The 19,719-nt window shown below is 43.5% G+C and overlaps 25 non-coding genes across 25 annotated transcripts; all 25 read right to left on the bottom strand.

The window, feature by feature from the left end:
* Nucleotides 1–540: 540 nt before the first annotated feature.
* On the bottom strand, nucleotides 541–623 carry TRNAL-UAG (transfer RNA leucine (anticodon UAG)). The gene has a single exon. It is a non-coding gene; the product is annotated as a tRNA-Leu (tRNA).
* A 1,023-nt stretch (nucleotides 624–1,646) lies between these two features.
* On the bottom strand, nucleotides 1,647–1,729 carry TRNAL-AAG (transfer RNA leucine (anticodon AAG)). The gene has a single exon. It is a non-coding gene; the product is annotated as a tRNA-Leu (tRNA).
* Nucleotides 1,730–1,915: 186 nt separating this feature from the next.
* TRNAL-CAG (transfer RNA leucine (anticodon CAG)) lies at nucleotides 1,916–1,998 on the bottom strand. The gene has a single exon. It is a non-coding gene; the product is annotated as a tRNA-Leu (tRNA).
* A 632-nt stretch (nucleotides 1,999–2,630) lies between these two features.
* On the bottom strand, nucleotides 2,631–2,713 carry TRNAL-UAG (transfer RNA leucine (anticodon UAG)). The gene has a single exon. It is a non-coding gene; the product is annotated as a tRNA-Leu (tRNA).
* A 1,024-nt stretch (nucleotides 2,714–3,737) lies between these two features.
* TRNAL-AAG (transfer RNA leucine (anticodon AAG)) lies at nucleotides 3,738–3,820 on the bottom strand. The gene has a single exon. It is a non-coding gene; the product is annotated as a tRNA-Leu (tRNA).
* Nucleotides 3,821–4,006: 186 nt separating this feature from the next.
* On the bottom strand, nucleotides 4,007–4,089 carry TRNAL-CAA (transfer RNA leucine (anticodon CAA)). Its single transcript has one exon. It is a non-coding gene; the product is annotated as a tRNA-Leu (tRNA).
* Nucleotides 4,090–4,721: 632 nt separating this feature from the next.
* On the bottom strand, nucleotides 4,722–4,804 carry TRNAL-UAG (transfer RNA leucine (anticodon UAG)). Its single transcript has one exon. It is a non-coding gene; the product is annotated as a tRNA-Leu (tRNA).
* Nucleotides 4,805–6,095: 1,291 nt separating this feature from the next.
* On the bottom strand, nucleotides 6,096–6,178 carry TRNAL-CAG (transfer RNA leucine (anticodon CAG)). Its single transcript has one exon. It is a non-coding gene; the product is annotated as a tRNA-Leu (tRNA).
* Nucleotides 6,179–6,810: 632 nt separating this feature from the next.
* On the bottom strand, nucleotides 6,811–6,893 carry TRNAL-UAG (transfer RNA leucine (anticodon UAG)). The gene has a single exon. It is a non-coding gene; the product is annotated as a tRNA-Leu (tRNA).
* Nucleotides 6,894–7,916: 1,023 nt separating this feature from the next.
* Nucleotides 7,917–7,999, bottom strand: TRNAL-AAG (transfer RNA leucine (anticodon AAG)). The gene has a single exon. It is a non-coding gene; the product is annotated as a tRNA-Leu (tRNA).
* A 186-nt stretch (nucleotides 8,000–8,185) lies between these two features.
* On the bottom strand, nucleotides 8,186–8,268 carry TRNAL-CAA (transfer RNA leucine (anticodon CAA)). The gene has a single exon. It is a non-coding gene; the product is annotated as a tRNA-Leu (tRNA).
* A 632-nt stretch (nucleotides 8,269–8,900) lies between these two features.
* On the bottom strand, nucleotides 8,901–8,983 carry TRNAL-UAG (transfer RNA leucine (anticodon UAG)). Its single transcript has one exon. It is a non-coding gene; the product is annotated as a tRNA-Leu (tRNA).
* Nucleotides 8,984–10,006: 1,023 nt separating this feature from the next.
* On the bottom strand, nucleotides 10,007–10,089 carry TRNAL-AAG (transfer RNA leucine (anticodon AAG)). Its single transcript has one exon. It is a non-coding gene; the product is annotated as a tRNA-Leu (tRNA).
* A 186-nt stretch (nucleotides 10,090–10,275) lies between these two features.
* Nucleotides 10,276–10,358, bottom strand: TRNAL-CAG (transfer RNA leucine (anticodon CAG)). The gene has a single exon. It is a non-coding gene; the product is annotated as a tRNA-Leu (tRNA).
* A 632-nt stretch (nucleotides 10,359–10,990) lies between these two features.
* Nucleotides 10,991–11,073, bottom strand: TRNAL-UAG (transfer RNA leucine (anticodon UAG)). Its single transcript has one exon. It is a non-coding gene; the product is annotated as a tRNA-Leu (tRNA).
* Nucleotides 11,074–12,107: 1,034 nt separating this feature from the next.
* On the bottom strand, nucleotides 12,108–12,190 carry TRNAL-AAG (transfer RNA leucine (anticodon AAG)). The gene has a single exon. It is a non-coding gene; the product is annotated as a tRNA-Leu (tRNA).
* A 186-nt stretch (nucleotides 12,191–12,376) lies between these two features.
* Nucleotides 12,377–12,459, bottom strand: TRNAL-CAA (transfer RNA leucine (anticodon CAA)). The gene has a single exon. It is a non-coding gene; the product is annotated as a tRNA-Leu (tRNA).
* Nucleotides 12,460–13,091: 632 nt separating this feature from the next.
* Nucleotides 13,092–13,174, bottom strand: TRNAL-UAG (transfer RNA leucine (anticodon UAG)). Its single transcript has one exon. It is a non-coding gene; the product is annotated as a tRNA-Leu (tRNA).
* A 1,293-nt stretch (nucleotides 13,175–14,467) lies between these two features.
* Nucleotides 14,468–14,550, bottom strand: TRNAL-CAG (transfer RNA leucine (anticodon CAG)). The gene has a single exon. It is a non-coding gene; the product is annotated as a tRNA-Leu (tRNA).
* A 632-nt stretch (nucleotides 14,551–15,182) lies between these two features.
* Nucleotides 15,183–15,265, bottom strand: TRNAL-UAG (transfer RNA leucine (anticodon UAG)). Its single transcript has one exon. It is a non-coding gene; the product is annotated as a tRNA-Leu (tRNA).
* Nucleotides 15,266–16,289: 1,024 nt separating this feature from the next.
* Nucleotides 16,290–16,372, bottom strand: TRNAL-AAG (transfer RNA leucine (anticodon AAG)). The gene has a single exon. It is a non-coding gene; the product is annotated as a tRNA-Leu (tRNA).
* A 186-nt stretch (nucleotides 16,373–16,558) lies between these two features.
* On the bottom strand, nucleotides 16,559–16,641 carry TRNAL-CAG (transfer RNA leucine (anticodon CAG)). Its single transcript has one exon. It is a non-coding gene; the product is annotated as a tRNA-Leu (tRNA).
* A 632-nt stretch (nucleotides 16,642–17,273) lies between these two features.
* TRNAL-UAG (transfer RNA leucine (anticodon UAG)) lies at nucleotides 17,274–17,356 on the bottom strand. The gene has a single exon. It is a non-coding gene; the product is annotated as a tRNA-Leu (tRNA).
* Nucleotides 17,357–18,649: 1,293 nt separating this feature from the next.
* TRNAL-CAG (transfer RNA leucine (anticodon CAG)) lies at nucleotides 18,650–18,732 on the bottom strand. Its single transcript has one exon. It is a non-coding gene; the product is annotated as a tRNA-Leu (tRNA).
* A 632-nt stretch (nucleotides 18,733–19,364) lies between these two features.
* TRNAL-UAG (transfer RNA leucine (anticodon UAG)) lies at nucleotides 19,365–19,447 on the bottom strand. The gene has a single exon. It is a non-coding gene; the product is annotated as a tRNA-Leu (tRNA).
* Nucleotides 19,448–19,719: the final 272 nt, after the last annotated feature.

Here is a 19,719-nt window from a genome sequence, read left to right as displayed (position 1 = left end):
TTCCAACAGATCTTTGAACAATCTGTACAGAGCAGGACCTATGGAGAACTCTTTAGAACTTTGAGGCGAACAAAGAGAAAGTGCTATTCACCAGCCACTTGAACGGCTCAAAGCTCCTTTGAAATTGAGACAATAGCCACCTCTTGGCTGGCTAAAGCAATTTCAACAAGGGATCTCAAAGTCACAACATAGGGTGGAGTATGCAAATTTAAGCAGCCCCTGATCAAAGCCCTAAGGAAATTGCTGTAACTGTGCTGGAGTCCAGTTGTCTACCAGATGCATGGCATTCTTCCAAATTTGCAGGGCCCGTCTGGCCAGGGCATACAAGAGCATGACTCTTCCAGATGACCTCTTACATGGGTCCTATGCTCATTTGGTAAGGATTGCGCTTTGTCAGCAAGACGTTATAGAACCTAAATATATGAGAAACCCCATCTCTCTTGACAAGAGGAGAACGGAATAACGTGCCAAGTGAAGACCAACAGATGCAACTTCCATCAGATGTTAACCTGATAAAGGAGATTAAATCTCCAAAAGGCATGTCAGAAGTGGGATTCGAACCCACGCCTCCAAAGGAGACTGTGGCCTAAACACAGCGCCTTAGACCTCTCGGCCATCCTGACAGTATAGGCTTTTAAGAAATGAATAAAAGTTACTCAGAAACGTCTACCTCCATGCAAGCCTGAAATAATTTAAACCTTCAAACACAAGGTGCAACTTTATGCACAGGACAATAAACACAGAAGAACACATACGAAAGCACTTTATTTCACAGGTATACAGTTTTCATGCTTTTAGAACACCACATACCTCTCACCAGCTATTTAGGGTCCTGTATCCGACTCACAACATTTCCTTGCCTGCGACCTCTCTCTCTACACAATCAACTACAGCACAGGAAGTAGGAAGGCAATAGGTGGGGCAGTTTATGCAAATTTATGCTGCCAATGTGCCTTGCAGATTCATGCAGGATTTCTAGATCCTTGCTGGATACAAGAGAGTAGGCCTTGTTCCACATAAACTATCCCTAGCAGGGAAAGTCTGAGCACAGGCACTCTTTTGCTCTTTAGCCCCTGGCCTGGGACTCACCCTCACTTGCTGAGGCGTGAAATTCTGCATACCAACTTTGCACAGAAGGTATGTTTGTGGTTGTTTGGGGATGGGTGGGAGGTCAAGAGCAGGGAAAAGCAGGTCTCCTTCACTACTAGACTACTCTTCTATGCCTCCCTGCCGTTCACTCACTCTGTCTTTGTTTCATTCTCTCCTTCCACAACACTCCTTCTCACTCACTCGCTCTATCACTTGTATTTTTGCCCTTGCTCTGCATTCTATAGTGGAAACATCTCTTGAATGAAGCATCTGAAAATGACGTGACATAAAATTTAAAACCTCCTTATTGGAAACCTAAAACATCACAAGACTTAATGTAACCCATTTCTTTCATAAAAAAGATTTTTAAAGTACCCCACAAAAGAAATATAAAACACCACGAGTGCTAGAAGAATATTACATTAACGTTAAAGATAGAATAGGGCAAATGCCTAAGCAGTTGAAACTGAAGTTTGGTACTTATTCAGATATTCTTACATTGCCAATTTTTAGCTGAGATTCTAAAGGAACTGAGAGAGAAAATGGAATTCAAGTTTTGTCAGAAGTGGGATTCGAACCCACGCCTCCAGGAGAGACTGCGGCCTTAACGCAGCGCCTTAGACCACTCGGCCATCCTGACCCCATGGTGCTTTTTCATCTAAAGGGTGAGAAAGATATTAGGAACCAAAAAATGCACAGGGCTTAGGCCAATAGTGGCTAGAGCAAGAAAAAAACTCACTGCACTCTTCCAAGAAGACAATCCTATAAGCCACTGCGAGGGAAATGATCATATTTCTCAAGAAAAAAATTAGAGTAAAGACAGGACTGTCAGAAGTGGGATTTGAACCCACGCCTCCAGAGGAGACTGCGATCTGAACGCAGCGCCTTAGACCACTTGGCCATCCTGACTTGCTTTCCCAGCATCTTCCAGAGGCCAGACAGCCATGCAGGTGAGGTACTGAAAAGGAATGCCCTCAATTTATTTATCCTATTATATGCACTTCCAACAGATCTTTGAACAATCTGTACAGAGCAGGACCTATGGAGAACTCTTTAGAACTTTGAGGCAAACAAAGAGAAAGTGCTATTCACCAGCCACTTGAACGGCTCAAAGCTGCTTTGAAATTGAGACAATAGCCACCTCTTGGCTGGCTAAAGCAATTTCAACAAGGGATCTTAAAGTCACAACATAGGGTGGAGTATGCAAATTTAAGCAGCCCCTGATCAAAGCCCTGAGGAGATTGCTGTAAGTGTGCTGGAGTCCAGTTGTCTACCAGATGAATGGCATTCTTCCAAATTTGCAGGGCCCGTCTGGCCAGGGCATACAAGAGCATGACTCTTCCAGATGACCTCTTACATGGGTCCTATGCTCATTTGGTAAGGATTGCGCTTTGTCAGCAAGACGTTATAGAACCTAAATATATGAGAAACCCCATCTCTCTTGACAAGAGGAGAACGGAATAACGTGCCAAGTGAAGACCAACAGATGCAACTTCCATCAGATGTTAACCTGATAAAGGAGATTAAATCTCCAAAAGGCATGTCAGAAGTGGGATTCGAACCCACGCCTCCAAAGGAGACTGTGGCCTAAACACAGCGCCTTAGACCTCTCGGCCATCCTGACAGTATAGGCTTTTAAGAAATGAATAAAAGTTACTCAGAAACGTCTACCTCCATGCAAGCCTGAAATAATTTAAACCTTCAAACACAAGGTGCAACTTTATGCACAGGACAATAAACACAGAAGAACACATACGAAAGCACTTTATTTCACAGGTATACAGTTTTCATGCTTTTAGAACACCACATACCTCTCACCAGCTATTTAGGGTCCTGTATCCGACTCACAACATTTCCTTGCCTGCGACCTCTCTCTCTACACAAACAACTACAGCACAGGAAGTAGGAAGGCAATAGGTGGGGCAGTTTATGCAAATTTATGCTGCCAATGTGCCTAGCAGATTCATGCAGGATTTCTAGATCCTTGCTGGATACAAGAGAGTAGGCCTTGTTCCAGATAAACTATCCCTAGCAGGGAAAGTCTGAGCACAGGCACTCTTTTGCTCTTTAGCCCCTGGCCTGGGACTCACCCTCACTTGCTGAGGCGTGAAATTCTGCATACCAACTTTGCACAGAAGGTATGTTTGTGGTTGTTTGGGGATGGCTGGGAGGTCAAGAGCAGGGAAAAGCAGGTCTCCTTCACTACTAGACTACTCTTCTATGCCTCCCTGCCGTTCACTCACTCTGTCTTTGTTTCATTCTCTCCTTCCACAACACTCCTTCTCACTCACTCGCTCTATCACTTGTATTTTTGCCCTTGCTCTGCATTCTATAGTGGAAACATCTCTTGAATGGAGCATCTGAAAATGACGTGACATAAAATTTAAAACCTCCTTATTGGAAACCTAAAACATCACAAGACTTAATGTAACCCATTTCTTTCATAAAAAAGATTTTTAAAGTACCCCACAAAAGAAATATAAAACACCACGAGTGCTAGAAGAATATTACATTAACGTTAAAGATAGAATAGGGCAAATGCATTTGCAGTTGAAACTGAAGTTTGGTACTTATTCAGATATTATTTACATTGCCAATTTTTAGCTGAGATTCTAAAGGAACTGAGAGAGAAAATGGAATTCAAGTTTTGTCAGAAGTGGGATTTGAACCCACGCCTCCAGGAGAGACTGCGGCCTTAATGCAGCGCCTTAGACCACTCGGCCATCCTGACCCCATGCTGCATTTTCATCTAAAGGGTGAGAAAGATATTAGGAACCAAAAAATGCACAGAGCTTAGGCCAATAGTGGCTAGAGCAAGAAAAAAACTCACTGCACTCTTCCAAGAAGACAATCCTATAAGCCACTGCGAGGGAAATGATCATATTTCTCAAGAAAAAAATTAGAGTAAACAGAGGACTGTCAGAAGTGGGATTTGAACCCACGCCTCCAGAGGAGACTGCGACTTGAACGCAGCGCCTTAGACCACTCGGCCATCCTGACTTGCTTTCACAGCATCTTCCAGAGGCCAGACAGCCATGCAGGTGAGGTACTGAAAAGGAATGCCCTCAATTTATTTATCCTATTATATGCACTTCCAACAGATCTTTGAACAATCTGTACAGAGCAGGACCTATGGAGAACTCTTTAGAACTTTGAGGCGAACAAAGAGAAAGTGCTATTCACCAGCCACTTGAACGGCTCAAAGCTGCTTTGAAATTGAGACAATAGCCACCTCTTGGCTGGCTAAAGCAATTTCAACAAGGGATCTCAAAGTCACAACATAGGGTGGAGTATGCAAATTTAAGCAGCCCCTGATCAAAGCCCTGAGGAAATTGCTGTAAGTGTGCTGGAGTCCAGTTGTCTACCAGATGAATGGCATTCTTCCAAATTTGCTGGGCCCGTCTGGCCAGGGCATACAAGAGCATGACTCTTCCAGATGACCTCTTACATGGGTCCTATGCTCATTTGGTAAGGATTGCGCTTTGTCAGCAAGACGTTATAGAACCTAAATATATGAGAAACCCCATCTCTCTTGACAAGAGGAGAACGGAATAACGTGCCAAGTGAAGACCAACAGATGCAACTTCCATCAGATGTTAACCTGATAAAGGAGATTAAATCTCCAAAAGGCATGTCAGAAGTGGGATTCGAACCCACGCCTCCAAAGGAGACTGTGGCCTAAACACAGCGCCTTAGACCTCTCGGCCATCCTGCCAGTATATGCTTTTAAGAAATGAATAAAAGTTACTCAGAAACGTCTACCTCAATGCAAGCCTGAAATAATTTAAACCTTCAAACACAAGGTGCAACTTTATGCACAGGACAATAAACACAGAAGAACACATACGAAAGCACTTTATTTCACAGGTATACAGTTTTCATGCTTTTAGAACACCACATACCTCTCACCAGCTATTTAGGGTCCTGTATCCGACTCACAACATTTCCTTGCCTGCGACCTCTCTCTCTACACAAACAACTACAGCACAGGAAGTAGGAAGGCAATAGGTGGGGCAGTTTATGCAAATTTATGCTGCCAATGTGCCTTGCAGATTCATGCAGGATTTCTAGATCCTTGCTGGATACAAGAGAGTAGGCCTTGTTCCAGATAAACTATCCCTAGCAGGGAAAGTCTGAGCACAGGCACTCTTTTGCTCTTTAGCCCCTGGCCTGGGACTCACCCTCACTTGCTGAGGCGTGAAATTCTGCATACCAACTTTGCACAGAAGGTATGTTTGTGGTTGTTTGGGGATGGGTGGGAGGTCAAGAGCAGGGAAAAGCAGGTCTCCTTCACTACTAGACTACTCTTCTATGCCTCCCTGCCGTTCACTCACTCTGTCTTTGTTTCATTCTCTCCTTCCACAACACTCCTTCTCACTCACTCGCTCTATCACTTGTATTTTTGCCCTTGCTCTGCATTCTATAGTGGAAACATCTCTTGAATGAAGCATCTGAAAATGACGTGACATAAAATTTAAAACCTCCTTATTGGAAACCTAAAACATCACAAGACTTAATGTAACCCATTTCTTTCATAAAAAAGATTTTTAAAGTACCCCACAAAAGAAATATAAAACACCACGAGTGCTAGAAGAATATTACATTAACGTTAAAGATAGAATAGGGCAAATGCCTAAGCAGTTGAAACTGAAGTTTGGTACTTATTCAGATATTCTTACATTGCCAATTTTTAGCTGAGATTCTAAAGGAACTGAGAGAGAAAATGGAATTCAAGTTTTGTCAGAAGTGGGATTCGAACCCACGCCTCCAGGAGAGACTGCGGCCTTAACGCAGCGCCTTAGACCACTCGGCCTCCTGACCCCATGGTGCTTTTTCATCTAAAGGGTGAGAAAGATATTAGGAACCAAAAAATGCACAGGGCTTAGGCCAATAGTGGCTAGAGCAAGAAAAAAACTCACTGCACTCTTCCAAGAAGACAATCCTATAAGCCACTGCGAGGGAAATGATCATATTTCTCAAGAAAAAAATTAGAGTAAAGACAGGACTGTCAGAAGTGGGATTTGAACCCACGCCTCCAGAGGAGACTGCGATCTGAACGCAGCGCCTTAGACCACTTGGCCATCCTGACTTGCTTTCCCAGCATCTTCCAGAGGCCAGACAGCCATGCAGGTGAGGTACTGAAAAGGAATGCCCTCAATTTATTTATCCTATTATATGCACTTCCAACAGATCTTTGAACAATCTGTACAGAGCAGGACCTATGGAGAACTCTTTAGAACTTTGAGGCAAACAAAGAGAAAGTGCTATTCACCAGCCACTTGAACGGCTCAAAGCTGCTTTGAAATTGAGACAATAGCCACCTCTTGGCTGGCTAAAGCAATTTCAACAAGGGATCTTAAAGTCACAACATAGGGTGGAGTATGCAAATTTAAGCAGCCCCTGATCAAAGCCCTGAGGAGATTGCTGTAAGTGTGCTGGAGTCCAGTTGTCTACCAGATGAATGGCATTCTTCCAAATTTGCAGGGCCCGTCTGGCCAGGGCATACAAGAGCATGACTCTTCCAGATGACCTCTTACATGGGTCCTATGCTCATTTGGTAAGGATTGCGCTTTGTCAGCAAGACGTTATAGAACCTAAATATATGAGAAACCCCATCTCTCTTGACAAGAGGAGAACGGAATAACGTGCCAAGTGAAGACCAACAGATGCAACTTCCATCAGATGTTAACCTGATAAAGGAGATTAAATCTCCAAAAGGCATGTCAGAAGTGGGATTCGAACCCACGCCTCCAAAGGAGACTGTGGCCTAAACACAGCGCCTTAGACCTCTCGGCCATCCTGACAGTATAGGCTTTTAAGAAATGAATAAAAGTTACTCAGAAACGTCTACCTCCATGCAAGCCTGAAATAATTTAAACCTTCAAACACAAGGTGCAACTTTATGCACAGGACAATAAACACAGAAGAACACATACGAAAGCACTTTATTTCACAGGTATACAGTTTTCATGCTTTTAGAACACCACATACCTCTCACCAGCTATTTAGGGTCCTGTATCCGACTCACAACATTTCCTTGCCTGCGACCTCTCTCTCTACACAAACAACTACAGCACAGGAAGTAGGAAGGCAATAGGTGGGGCAGTTTATGCAAATTTATGCTGCCAATGTGCCTAGCAGATTCATGCAGGATTTCTAGATCCTTGCTGGATACAAGAGAGTAGGCCTTGTTCCAGATAAACTATCCCTAGCAGGGAAAGTCTGAGCACAGGCACTCTTTTGCTCTTTAGCCCCTGGCCTGGGACTCACCCTCACTTGCTGAGGCGTGAAATTCTGCATACCAACTTTGCACACAGGTATGTTTGTGGTTGTTTGGGGATGGCTGGGAGGTCAAGAGCAGGGAAAAGCAGGTCTCCTTCACTACTAGACTACTCTTCTATGCCTCCCTGCCGTTCACTCACTCTGTCTTTGTTTCATTCTCTCCTTCCACAACACTCCTTCTCACTCACTCGCTCTATCACTTGTATTTTTGCCCTTGCTCTGCATTCTATAGTGGAAACATCTCTTGAATGGAGCATCTGAAAATGACGTGACATAAAATTTAAAACCTCCTTATTGGAAACCTAAAACATCACAAGACTTAATGTAACCCATTTCTTTCATAAAAAAGATTTTTAAAGTACCCCACAAAAGAAATATAAAACACCACGAGTGCTAGAAGAATATTACATTAACGTTAAAGATAGAATAGGGCAAATGCATTTGCAGTTGAAACTGAAGTTTGGTACTTATTCAGATATTATTTACATTGCCAATTTTTAGCTGAGATTCTAAAGGAACTGAGAGAGAAAATGGAATTCAAGTTTTGTCAGAAGTGGGATTTGAACCCACGCCTCCAGGAGAGACTGCGGCCTTAATGCAGCGCCTTAGACCACTCGGCCATCCTGACCCCATGCTGCATTTTCATCTAAAGGGTGAGAAAGATATTAGGAACCAAAAAATGCACAGAGCTTAGGCCAATAGTGGCTAGAGCAAGAAAAAAACTCACTGCACTCTTCCAAGAAGACAATCCTATAAGCCACTGCGAGGGAAATGATCATATTTCTCAAGAAAAAAATTAGAGTAAACAGAGGACTGTCAGAAGTGGGATTTGAACCCACGCCTCCAGAGGAGACTGCGACTTGAACGCAGCGCCTTAGACCACTCGGCCATCCTGACTTGCTTTCACAGCATCTTCCAGAGGCCAGACAGCCATGCAGGTGAGGTACTGAAAAGGAATGCCCTCAATTTATTTATCCTATTATATGCACTTCCAACAGATCTTTGAACAATCTGTACAGAGCAGGACCTATGGAGAACTCTTTAGAACTTTGAGGCGAACAAAGAGAAAGTGCTATTCACCAGCCACTTGAACGGCTCAAAGCTGCTTTGAAATTGAGACAATAGCCACCTCTTGGCTGGCTAAAGCAATTTCAACAAGGGATCTCAAAGTCACAACATAGGGTGGAGTATGCAAATTTAAGCAGCCCCTGATCAAAGCCCTGAGGAAATTGCTGTAAGTGTGCTGGAGTCCAGTTGTCTACCAGATGAATGGCATTCTTCCAAATTTGCTGGGCCCGTCTGGCCAGGGCATACAAGAGCATGACTCTTCCAGATGACCTCTTACATGGGTCCTATGCTCATTTGGTAAGGATTGCGCTTTGTCAGCAAGACGTTATAGAACCTAAATATATGAGAAACCCCATCTCTCTTGACAAGAGGAGAACGGAATAACGTGCCAAGTGAAGACCAACAGATGCAACTTCCATCAGATGTTAACCTGATAAAGGAGATTAAATCTCCAAAAGGCATGTCAGAAGTGGGATTCGAACCCACGCCTCCAAAGGAGACTGTGGCCTAAACACAGCGCCTTAGACCTCTCGGCCATCCTGCCAGTATATGCTTTTAAGAAATGAATAAAAGTTACTCAGAAACGTCTTCCTCAATGCAAGCCTGAAATAATTTAAACCTTCAAACACAAGGTGCAACTTTATGCACAGGACAATAAACACAGAAGAACACATACGAAAGCACTTTATTTCACAGGTATACAGTTTTCATGCTTTTAGAACACCACATACCTCTCACCAGCTATTTAGGGTCCTGTATCCGACTCACAACATTTCCTTGCCTGCGACCTCTCTCTCTACACAAACAACTACAGCACAGGAAGTAGGAAGGCAATAGGTGGGGCAGTTTATGCAAATTTATGCTGCCAATGTGCCTTGCAGATTCATGCAGGATTTCTAGATCCTTGCTGGATACAAGAGAGTAGGCCTTGTTCCAGATAAACTATCCCTAGCAGGGAAAGTCTGAGCACAGGCACTCTTTTGCTCTTTAGCCCCTGGCCTGGGACTCACCCTCACTTGCTGAGGCGTGAAATTCTGCATACCAACTTTGCACAGAAGGTATGTTTGTGGTTGTTTGGGGATGGGTGGGAGGTCAAGAGCAGGGAAAAGCAGGTCTCCTTCACTACTAGACTACTCTTCTATGCCTCCCTGCCGTTCACTCACTCTGTCTTTGTTTCATTCTCTCCTTCCACAACACTCCTTCTCACTCACTCGCTCTATCACTTGTATTTTTGCCCTTGCTCTGCATTCTATAGTGGAAACATCTCTTGAATGAAGCATCTGAAAATGACGTGACATAAAATTTAAAACCTCCTTATTGGAAACCTAAAACATCACAAGACTTAATGTAACCCATTTCTTTCATAAAAAAGATTTTTAAAGTACCCCACAAAAGAAATATAAAACACCACGAGTGCTAGAAGAATATTACATTAACGTTAAAGATAGAATAGGGCAAATGCCTAAGCAGTTGAAACTGAAGTTTGGTACTTATTCAGATATTCTTACATTGCCAATTTTTAGCTGAGATTCTAAAGGAACTGAGAGAGAAAATGGAATTCAAGTTTTGTCAGAAGTGGGATTCGAACCCACGCCTCCAGGAGAGACTGCGGCCTTAACGCAGCGCCTTAGACCACTCGGCCATCCTGACCCCATGGTGCTTTTTCATCTAAAGGGTGAGAAAGATATTAGGAACCAAAAAATGCACAGGGCTTAGGCCAATAGTGGCTAGAGCAAGAAAAAAACTCACTGCACTCTTCCAAGAAGACAATCCTATAAGCCACTGCGAGGGAAATGATCATATTTCTCAAGAAAAAAATTAGAGTAAAGACAGGACTGTCAGAAGTGGGATTTGAACCCACGCCTCCAGAGGAGACTGCGATCTGAACGCAGCGCCTTAGACCACTTGGCCATCCTGACTTGCTTTCCCAGCATCTTCCAGAGGCCAGACAGCCATGCAGGTGAGGTACTGAAAAGGAATGCCCTCAATTTATTTATCCTATTATATGCACTTCCAACAGATCTTTGAACAATCTGTACAGAGCAGGACCTATGGAGAACTCTTTAGAACTTTGAGGCAAACAAAGAGAAAGTGCTATTCACCAGCCACTTGAACGGCTCAAAGCTGCTTTGAAATTGAGACAATAGCCACCTCTTGGCTGGCTAAAGCAATTTCAACAAGGGATCTTAAAGTCACAACATAGGGTGGAGTATGCAAATTTAAGCAGCCCCTGATCAAAGCCCTGAGGAGATTGCTGTAAGTGTGCTGGAGTCCAGTTGTCTACCAGATGAATGGCATTCTTCCAAATTTGCAGGGCCCGTCTGGCCAGGGCATACAAGAGCATGACTCTTCCAGATGACCTCTTACATGGGTCCTATGCTCATTTGGTAAGGATTGCGCTTTGTCAGCAAGACGTTATAGAACCTAAATATATGAGAAACCCCATCTCTCTTGACAAGAGGAGAACGGAATAACGTGCCAAGTGAAGACCAACAGATGCAACTTCCATCAGATGTTAACCTGATAAAGGAGATTAAATCTCCAAAAGGCATGTCAGAAGTGGGATTCGAACCCACGCCTCCAAAGGAGACTGTGGCCTAAACACAGCGCCTTAGACCTCTCGGCCATCCTGACAGTATAGGCTTTTAAGAAATGAATAAAAGTTACTCAGAAACGTCTACCTCCATGCAAGCCTGAAATAATTTAAACCTTCAAACACAAGGTGCAACTTTATGCACAGGACAATAAACACAGAAGAACACATACGAAAGCACTTTATTTCACAGGTATACAGTTTTCATGCTTTTAGAACACCACATACCTCTCACCAGCTATTTAGGGTCCTGTATCCGACTCACAACATTTCCTTGCCTGCGACCTCTCTCTCTACACAAACAACTACAGCACAGGAAGTAGGAAGGCAATAGGTGGGGCAGTTTATGCAAATTTATGCTGCCAATGTGCCTAGCAGATTCATGCAGGATTTCTAGATCCTTGCTGGATACAAGAGAGTAGGCCTTGTTCCAGATAAACTATCCCTAGCAGGGAAAGTCTGAGCACAGGCACTCTTTTGCTCTTTAGCCCCTGGCCTGGGACTCACCCTCACTTGCTGAGGCGTGAAATTCTGCATACCAACTTTGCACAGAAGGTATGTTTGTGGTTGTTTGTGGTTGTTTGGGGATGGCTGGGAGGTCAAGAGCAGGGAAAAGCAGGTCTCCTTCACTACTAGACTACTCTTCTATGCCTCCCTGCCGTTCACTCACTCTGTCTTTGTTTCATTCTCTCCTTCCACAACACTCCTTCTCACTCACTCGCTCTATCACTTGTATTTTTGCCCTTGCTCTGCATTCTATAGTGGAAACATCTCTTGAATGGAGCATCTGAAAATGACGTGACATAAAATTTAAAACCTCCTTATTGGAAACCTAAAACATCACAAGACTTAATGTAACCCATTTCTTTCATAAAAAAGATTTTTAAAGTACCCCACAAAAGAAATATAAAACACCACGAGTGCTAGAAGAATATTACATTAACGTTAAAGATAGAATAGGGCAAATGCATTTGCAGTTGAAACTGAAGTTTGGTACTTATTCAGATATTATTTACATTGCCAATTTTTAGCTGAGATTCTAAAGGAACTGAGAGAGAAAATGGAATTCAAGTTTTGTCAGAAGTGGGATTTGAACCCACGCCTCCAGGAGAGACTGCGGCCTTAATGCAGCGCCTTAGACCACTCGGCCATCCTGACCCCATGCTGCATTTTCATCTAAAGGGTGAGAAAGATATTAGGAACCAAAAAATCCACAGAGCTTAGGCCAATAGTGGCTAGAGCAAGAAAAAAACTCACTGCACTCTTCCAAGAAGACAATCCTATAAGCCACTGCGAGGGAAATGATCATATTTCTCAAGAAAAAAATTAGAGTAAACAGAGGACTGTCAGAAGTGGGATTTGAACCCACGCCTCCAGAGGAGACTGCGACTTGAACGCAGCGCCTTAGACCACTCGGCCATCCTGACTTGCTTTCACAGCATCTTCCAGAGGCCAGACAGCCATGCAGGTGAGGTACTGAAAAGGAATGCCCTCAATTTATTTATCCTATTATATGCACTTCCAACAGATCTTTGAACAATCTGTACAGAGCAGGACCTATGGAGAACTCTTTAGAACTTTGAGGCGAACAAAGAGAAAGTGCTATTCACCAGCCACTTGAACGGCTCAAAGCTGCTTTGAAATTGAGACAATAGCCACCTCTTGGCTGGCTAAAGCAATTTCAACAAGGGATCTCAAAGTCACAACATAGGGTGGAGTATGCAAATTTAAGCAGCCCCTGATCAAAGCCCTGAGGAAATTGCTGTAAGTGTGCTGGAGTCCAGTTGTCTACCAGATGAATGGCATTCTTCCAAATTTGCTGGGCCCGTCTGGCCAGGGCATACAAGAGCATGACTCTTCCAGATGACCTCTTACATGGGTCCTATGCTCATTTGGTAAGGATTGCGCTTTGTCAGCAAGACGTTATAGAACCTAAATATATGAGAAACCCCATCTCTCTTGACAAGAGGAGAACGGAATAACGTGCCAAGTGAAGACCAACAGATGCAACTTCCATCAGATGTTAACCTGATAAAGGAGATTAAATCTCCAAAAGGCATGTCAGAAGTGGGATTCGAACCCACGCCTCCAAAGGAGACTGTGGCCTAAACACAGCGCCTTAGACCTCTCGGCCATCCTGCCAGTATATGCTTTTAAGAAATGAATAAAAGTTACTCAGAAACGTCTACCTCAATGCAAGCCTGAAATAATTTAAACCTTCAAACACAAGGTGCAACTTTATGCACAGGACAATAAACACAGAAGAACACATACGAAAGCACTTTATTTCACAGGTATACAGTTTTCATGCTTTTAGAACACCACATACCTCTCACCAGCTATTTAGGGTCCTGTATCCGACTCACAACATTTCCTTGCCTGCGACCTCTCTCTCTACACAAACAACTACAGCACAGGAAGTAGGAAGGCAATAGGTGGGGCAGTTTATGCAAATTTATGCTGCCAATGTGCCTTGCAGATTCATGCAGGATTTCTAGATCCTTGCTGGATACAAGAGAGTAGGCCTTGTTCCAGATAAACTATCCCTAGCAGGGAAAGTCTGAGCACAGGCACTCTTTTGCTCTTTAGCCCCTGGCCTGGGACTCACCCTCACTTGCTGAGGCGTGAAATTCTGCATACCAACTTTGCACAGAAGGTATGTTTGTGGTTGTTTGGGGATGGGTGGGAGGTCAAGAGCAGGGAAAAGCAGGTCTCCTTCACTACTAGACTCCTCTTCTATGCCTCCCTGCCATTCACTCACTCTGTCTTTGTTTCATTCTCTCCTTCCACAACACTCCTTCTCACTCACTCGCTCTATCACTTGTATTTTTGCCCTTGCTCTGCATTCTATAGCGGAAACATCTCTTGAATGAAGCATCTGAAAATGACGTGACATAAAATTTAAAACCTCCTTATTGGAAACCTAAAACATCACAAGACTTAATGTAACCCATTTCTTTCATAAAAAAGATTTTTAAAGTACCCCACAAAACAAATATAAAACACCACGAGTGCTAGAAGAATATTACATTAACGTTAAAGATAGAATAGGGCAAATGCATTTGCAGTTGAAACTGAAGTTTGGTACTTATTCAGATATTATTTACATTGCCAATTTTTAGCTGAGATTCTAAAGGAACTGAGAGAGAAAATGGAATTCAAGTTTTGTCAGAAGTGAGATTTGAACCCACGCCTCCAGGAGAGACTGCGGCCTTAACGCAGCGCCTTAGACCACTCGGCCATCCTGACCCCATGCTGCTTTTTCATCTAAAGGGTGAGAAAGATATTAGGAACCAAAAAATGCACAGAGCTGAGGCCAATAGTGGCTAGAGCAAGAAAAAAACTCACTGCACTCTTCCAAGAAGACAATCCTATAAGCCACTGCGAGGGAAATGATCATATTTCTCAAGAAAATAATTAGAGTAAACACAGGACTGTCAGAAGTGGGATTTGAACCCACGCCTCCAGAGGAGACTGCGACCTGAACGCAGCGCCTTAGACCACTCGGCCATCCTGACTTTCTTTCCCAGCATCTTCCAGAGGCCAGACAGCCATGCAGGTGAGGTACTGAAAAGGAATGCCCTCAATTTATTTATCCTATTATATGCACTTCCAACAGATCTTTGAACAATCTGTACAGAGCAGGACCTATGGAGAACTCTTTAGAACTTTGAGGCGAACAAAGAGAAAGTGCTATTCACCAGCCACTTGAACGGCTCAAAGCTGCTTTGAAATTGAGACAATAGCCACCTCTTGGCTGGCTAAAGCAATTTCAACAAGGGATCTCAAAGTCACAACATAGGGTGGAGTATGCAAATTTAAGCAGCCCCTGATCAAAGCCCTAAGGAAATTGCTGTAAGTGTGCTGGAGTCCAGTTGTCTACCAGATGCATGGCATTCTTCCAAATTTGCAGGGCCCGTCTGGCCAGTGCATACAAGAGCATGACTCTTCCAGATGACCTCTTACATGGGTCCTATGCTCATTTGGTAAGGATTGCGCTTTGTCAGCAAGACGTTATAGAACCTAAATATATGAGAAACCCCATCTCTCTTGACAAGAGGAGAACGGAATAACGTGCGAAGTGAAGACCAACAGATGCAACTTCCATCAGATGTTAACCTGATAAAGGAGATTAAATCTCCAAAAGACATGTCAGAAGTGGGATTCGAACCCACGCCTCCAAAGGAGCCTGTGGCCTAAACACAGCGCCTTAGACCTCTCGGCCATCCTGACAGTATAGGCTTTTAAGAAATGAATAAAAGTTACTCAGAAACGTCTACCTCCATGCAAGCCTGAAATAATTTAAACCTTCAAACACAAGGTGCAACTTTATGCACAGGACAATAAACACAGAAGAACACATACGAAAGCACTTTATTTCACAGGTATACAGTTTTCATGCTTTTAGAACACCACATACCTCTCACCAGCTATTTAGGGTCCTGTATCCGACTCACAACATTTCCTTGCCTGCGACCTCTCTCTCTACACAATCAACTACAGCACAGGAAGTAGGAAGGCAATAGGTGGGGCAGTTTATGCAAATTTATGCTGCCAATGTGCCTTGCAGATTCATGCAGGATTTCTAGATCCTTGCTGGATACAAGAGAGTAGGCCTTGTTCCAGATAAACTATCCCTAGCAGGGAAAGTCTGAGCACAGGCACTCTTTTGCTCTTTAGCCCCTGGCCTGGGACTCACCCTCACTTGCTGAGGCGTGAAATTCTGCATACCAACTTTGCACAGAAGGTATGTTTGTGGTTGTTTGGGGATGGGTGGGAGGTCAAGAGCAGGGAAAAGCAGGTCTCCTTCACTACTAGACTACTCTTCTATGCCTCCCTGCCGTTCACTCACTCTGTCTTTGTTTCATTCTGTCCTTCCACAACACTCCTTCTCACTCACTCGCTCTATCACTTGTATTTTTGCCCTTGCTCTGCTTTCTATAGTGGAAACATCTCTTGAATGAAGCATCTGAAAATGACGTGACATAAAATTTAAAACCTCCTTATTGGAAACCTAAAACATCACAAGACTTAATGTAACCCATTTCTTTCATAAAAAAGATTTTTAAAGTACCCCACAAAACAAATATAAAACACCACGAGTGCAAGAAGAATATTACATTAACGTTAAAGATAGAATAGGGCAAATGCATTTGCAGTTGAAACTGAAGTTTGGTACTTATTCAGATATTATTTACATTGCCAATTTTTTGCTGAGATTCTAAAGGAACTGAGAGAGAAAATGGAATTCAAGTTTTGTCAGAAGTGGGATTCGAACCCACGCCTCCAGGAGAGACTGCGGCCTTAACGCAGCGCCTTAGACCACTCGGCCATCCTGACCCCATGCTGCTTTTTCATCTAAAGGGTGAGCAAGATATTAGGAACCAAAAAATGCACAGAGCTGAGGCCAATAGTGGCTAGAGCAAGAAAAAAACTCACTGCACTCTTCCAAGAAGACAATCCTATAAGCCACTGCGAGGGAAATGATCATATTTCTCAAGAAAAAAATTAGAGTAAACAGAGGACTGTCAGAAGTGGGATTTGAACCCACGCCTCCAGAGGAGACTGCGACCTGAACGCAGCGCCTTAGACCACTCGGCCATCCTGACTTGCTTTCCCAGCATCTTCCAGAGGCCAGACAGCCATGCAGGTGAGGTACTGAAAAGGAATGCCCTCAATTTATTTATCCTATTATATGCACTTCCAACAGATCTTTGAACAATCTGTATAGAGCAGGACCTATGGAGAACTCTTTAGAACTTTGAGGCGAACAAAGAGAAAGTGCTATTCACCAGCCACTTGAACGGCTCAAAGCTGCTTTGAAATTGAGACAATAGCCACCTCTTGGCTGGCTAAAGCAATTTCAACAAGGGATCTCAAAGTCACAACATAGGGTGGAGTATGCAAATTTAAGCAGCCCCTGATCAAAGCCCTGAGGAAATTGCTGTAAGTGTGCTGGAGTCCAGTTGTCTACCAAATGAATGGCATTCTTCCAAATTTGCTGGGCCCGTCTGGCCAGGGCATACAAGAGCATGACTCTTCCAGATGACCTCTTACATGGGTCCTATGCTCATTTGGTAAGGATTGCGCTTTGTCAGCAAGACGTTATAGAACCTAAATATATGAGAAACCCCATCTCTCTTGACAAGAGGAGAACGGAATAACGTGCCAAGTGAAGACCAACAGATGCAACTTCCATCAGATGTTAACCTGATAAAGGAGATTAAATCTCCAAAAGGAATGTCAGAAGTGGGATTCGAACCCACGCCTCCAAAGGAGACTGTGGCCTAAACACAGCGCCTTAGACCTCTCGGCCATCCTGACAGTATAGGCTTTTAATAAATGAATAAAAGTTACTCAGAAACGTCTACCTCCATGCAAGCCTGAAATAATTTAAACCTTCAAACACAAGGTGCAACTTTATGCACAGGACAATAAACACAGAAGAACACATACGAAAGCACTTTATTTCACAGGTATACAGTTTTCATGCTTTTAGAACACCACATACCTCTCACCAGCTATTTAGGGTCCTGTATCCGACTCACAACATTTCCTTGCCTGCGACCTCTCTCTCTACACAAACAACTACAGCACAGGAAGTAGGAAGGCAATAGGTGGGGCAGTTTATGCAAATTTATGCTGCCAATGTGCCTTGCAGATTCATGCAGGATTTCTAGATCCTTGCTGGATACAAGAGAGTAGGCCTTGTTCCAGATAAACTATCCCTAGCAGGGAAAGTCTGAGCACAGGCACTCTTTTGCTCTTTAGCCCCTGGCCTGGGACTCACCCTCACTTGCTGAGGCATGAAATTCTGCATACCAACTTTGCACAGAAGGTATGTTTGTGGTTGTTTGGGGATGGGTGGGAGGTCAAGAGCAGGGAAAAGCAGGTCTCCTTCACTACTAGACTCCTCTTCTATGCCTCCCTGCCATTCACTCACTCTGTCTTTGTTTCATTCTCTCCTTCCACAACACTCCTTCTCACTCACTCGCTCTATCACTTGTATTTTTGCCCTTGCTCTGCATTCTATAGTGGAAACATCTCTTGAATGAAGCATCTGAAAATGACGTGACATAAAATTTAAAACCTCCTTATTGGAAACCTAAAACATCACAAGACTTAATGTAACCCATTTCTTTCATAAAAAAGATTTTTAAAGTACCCCACAAAACAAATATAAAACACCACGAGTGCTAGAAGAATATTACATTAACGTTAAAGATAGAATAGGGCAAATGCATTTGCAGTTGAAACTGAAGTTTGGTATTTATTCAGATATTATTTACATTGCCAATTTTTAGCTGAGATTCTAAAGGAACTGAGAGAGAAAATGGAATTCAAGTTTTGTCAGAAGTGGGATTCACACCCACGCCTCCAGGAGAGACTGCGGCCTTAACGCAGCGCCTTAGACCACTCGGCCATCCTGACCCCATGCTGCTTTTTCATCTAAAGGGTGAGAAAGATATTAGGAACCAAAAAATGCACAGAGCTGAGGCCAATAGTGGCTAGAGCAAGAAAAAAACTCACTGCACTCTTCCAAGAAGACAATCCTATAAGCCACTGCGAGGGAAATGATCATATTTCTCAAGAAAAAAATTAGAGTAAACAGAGGACTGTCAGAAGTGGGATTTGAACCCACGCCTCCAGAGGAGACTGCGACCTGAACGCAGCGCCTTAGACCACTCGGCCATCCTGACTTGCTTTCCCAGCATCTTCCAGAGGCCAGACAGCCATGCAGGTGAGGTACTGAAAAGGAATGCCCTCAATTTATTTATCCTATTATATGCACTTCCAACAGATCTTTGAACAATCTGTATAGAGCAGGACCTATGGAGAACTCTTTAGAACTTTGAGGCGAACAAAGAGAAAGTGCTATTCACCAGCCACTTGAACGGCTCAAAGCTGCTTTGAAATTGAGACAATAGCCACCTCTTGGCTGGCTAAAGCAATTTCAACAAGGGATCTCAAAGTCACAACATAGGGTGGAGTATGCAAATTTAAGCAGCCCCTGATCAAAGCCCTGAGGAAATTGCTGTAAGTGTGCTGGAGTCCAGTTGTCTACCAAATGAATGGCATTCTTCCAAATTTGCTGGGCCCGTCTGGCCAGGGCATACAAGAGCATGACTCTTCCAGATGACCTCTTACATGGGTCCTATGCTCATTTGGTAAGGATTGCGCTTTGTCAGCAAGACGTTATAGAACCTAAATATATGAGAAACCCCATCTCTCTTGACAAGAGGAGAACGGAATAACGTGCCAAGTGAAGACCAACAGATGCAACTTCCATCAGATGTTAACCTGATAAAGGAGATTAAATCTCCAAAAGGAATGTCAGAAGTGGGATTCGAACCCACGCCTCCAAAGGAGACTGTGGCCTAAACACAGCGCCTTAGACCTCTCGGCCATCCTGACAGTATAGGCTTTTAATAAATGAATAAAAGTTACTCAGAAACGTCTACCTCCATGCAAGCCTGAAATAATTTAAACCTTCAAACACAAGGTGCAACTTTATGCACAGGACAATAAACACAGAAGAACACATACGAAAGCACTTTATTTCACAGGTATACAGTTTTCATGCTTTTAGAACACCACATACCTCTCACCAGCTATTTAGGGTCCTGTATCCGACTCACAACATTTCCTTGCCTGCGACCTCTCTCTCTACACAAACAACTACAGCA

Source organism: Triturus cristatus, unplaced genomic scaffold, assembly GCF_964204655.1.
Source record: "Triturus cristatus unplaced genomic scaffold, aTriCri1.1 SCAFFOLD_262, whole genome shotgun sequence".
NCBI lineage: Eukaryota > Metazoa > Chordata > Amphibia > Caudata > Salamandridae > Triturus > Triturus cristatus.
Note: the sequence above shows the minus strand (reverse complement) of the source record. Positions and strands in the feature narration are given on the sequence as shown.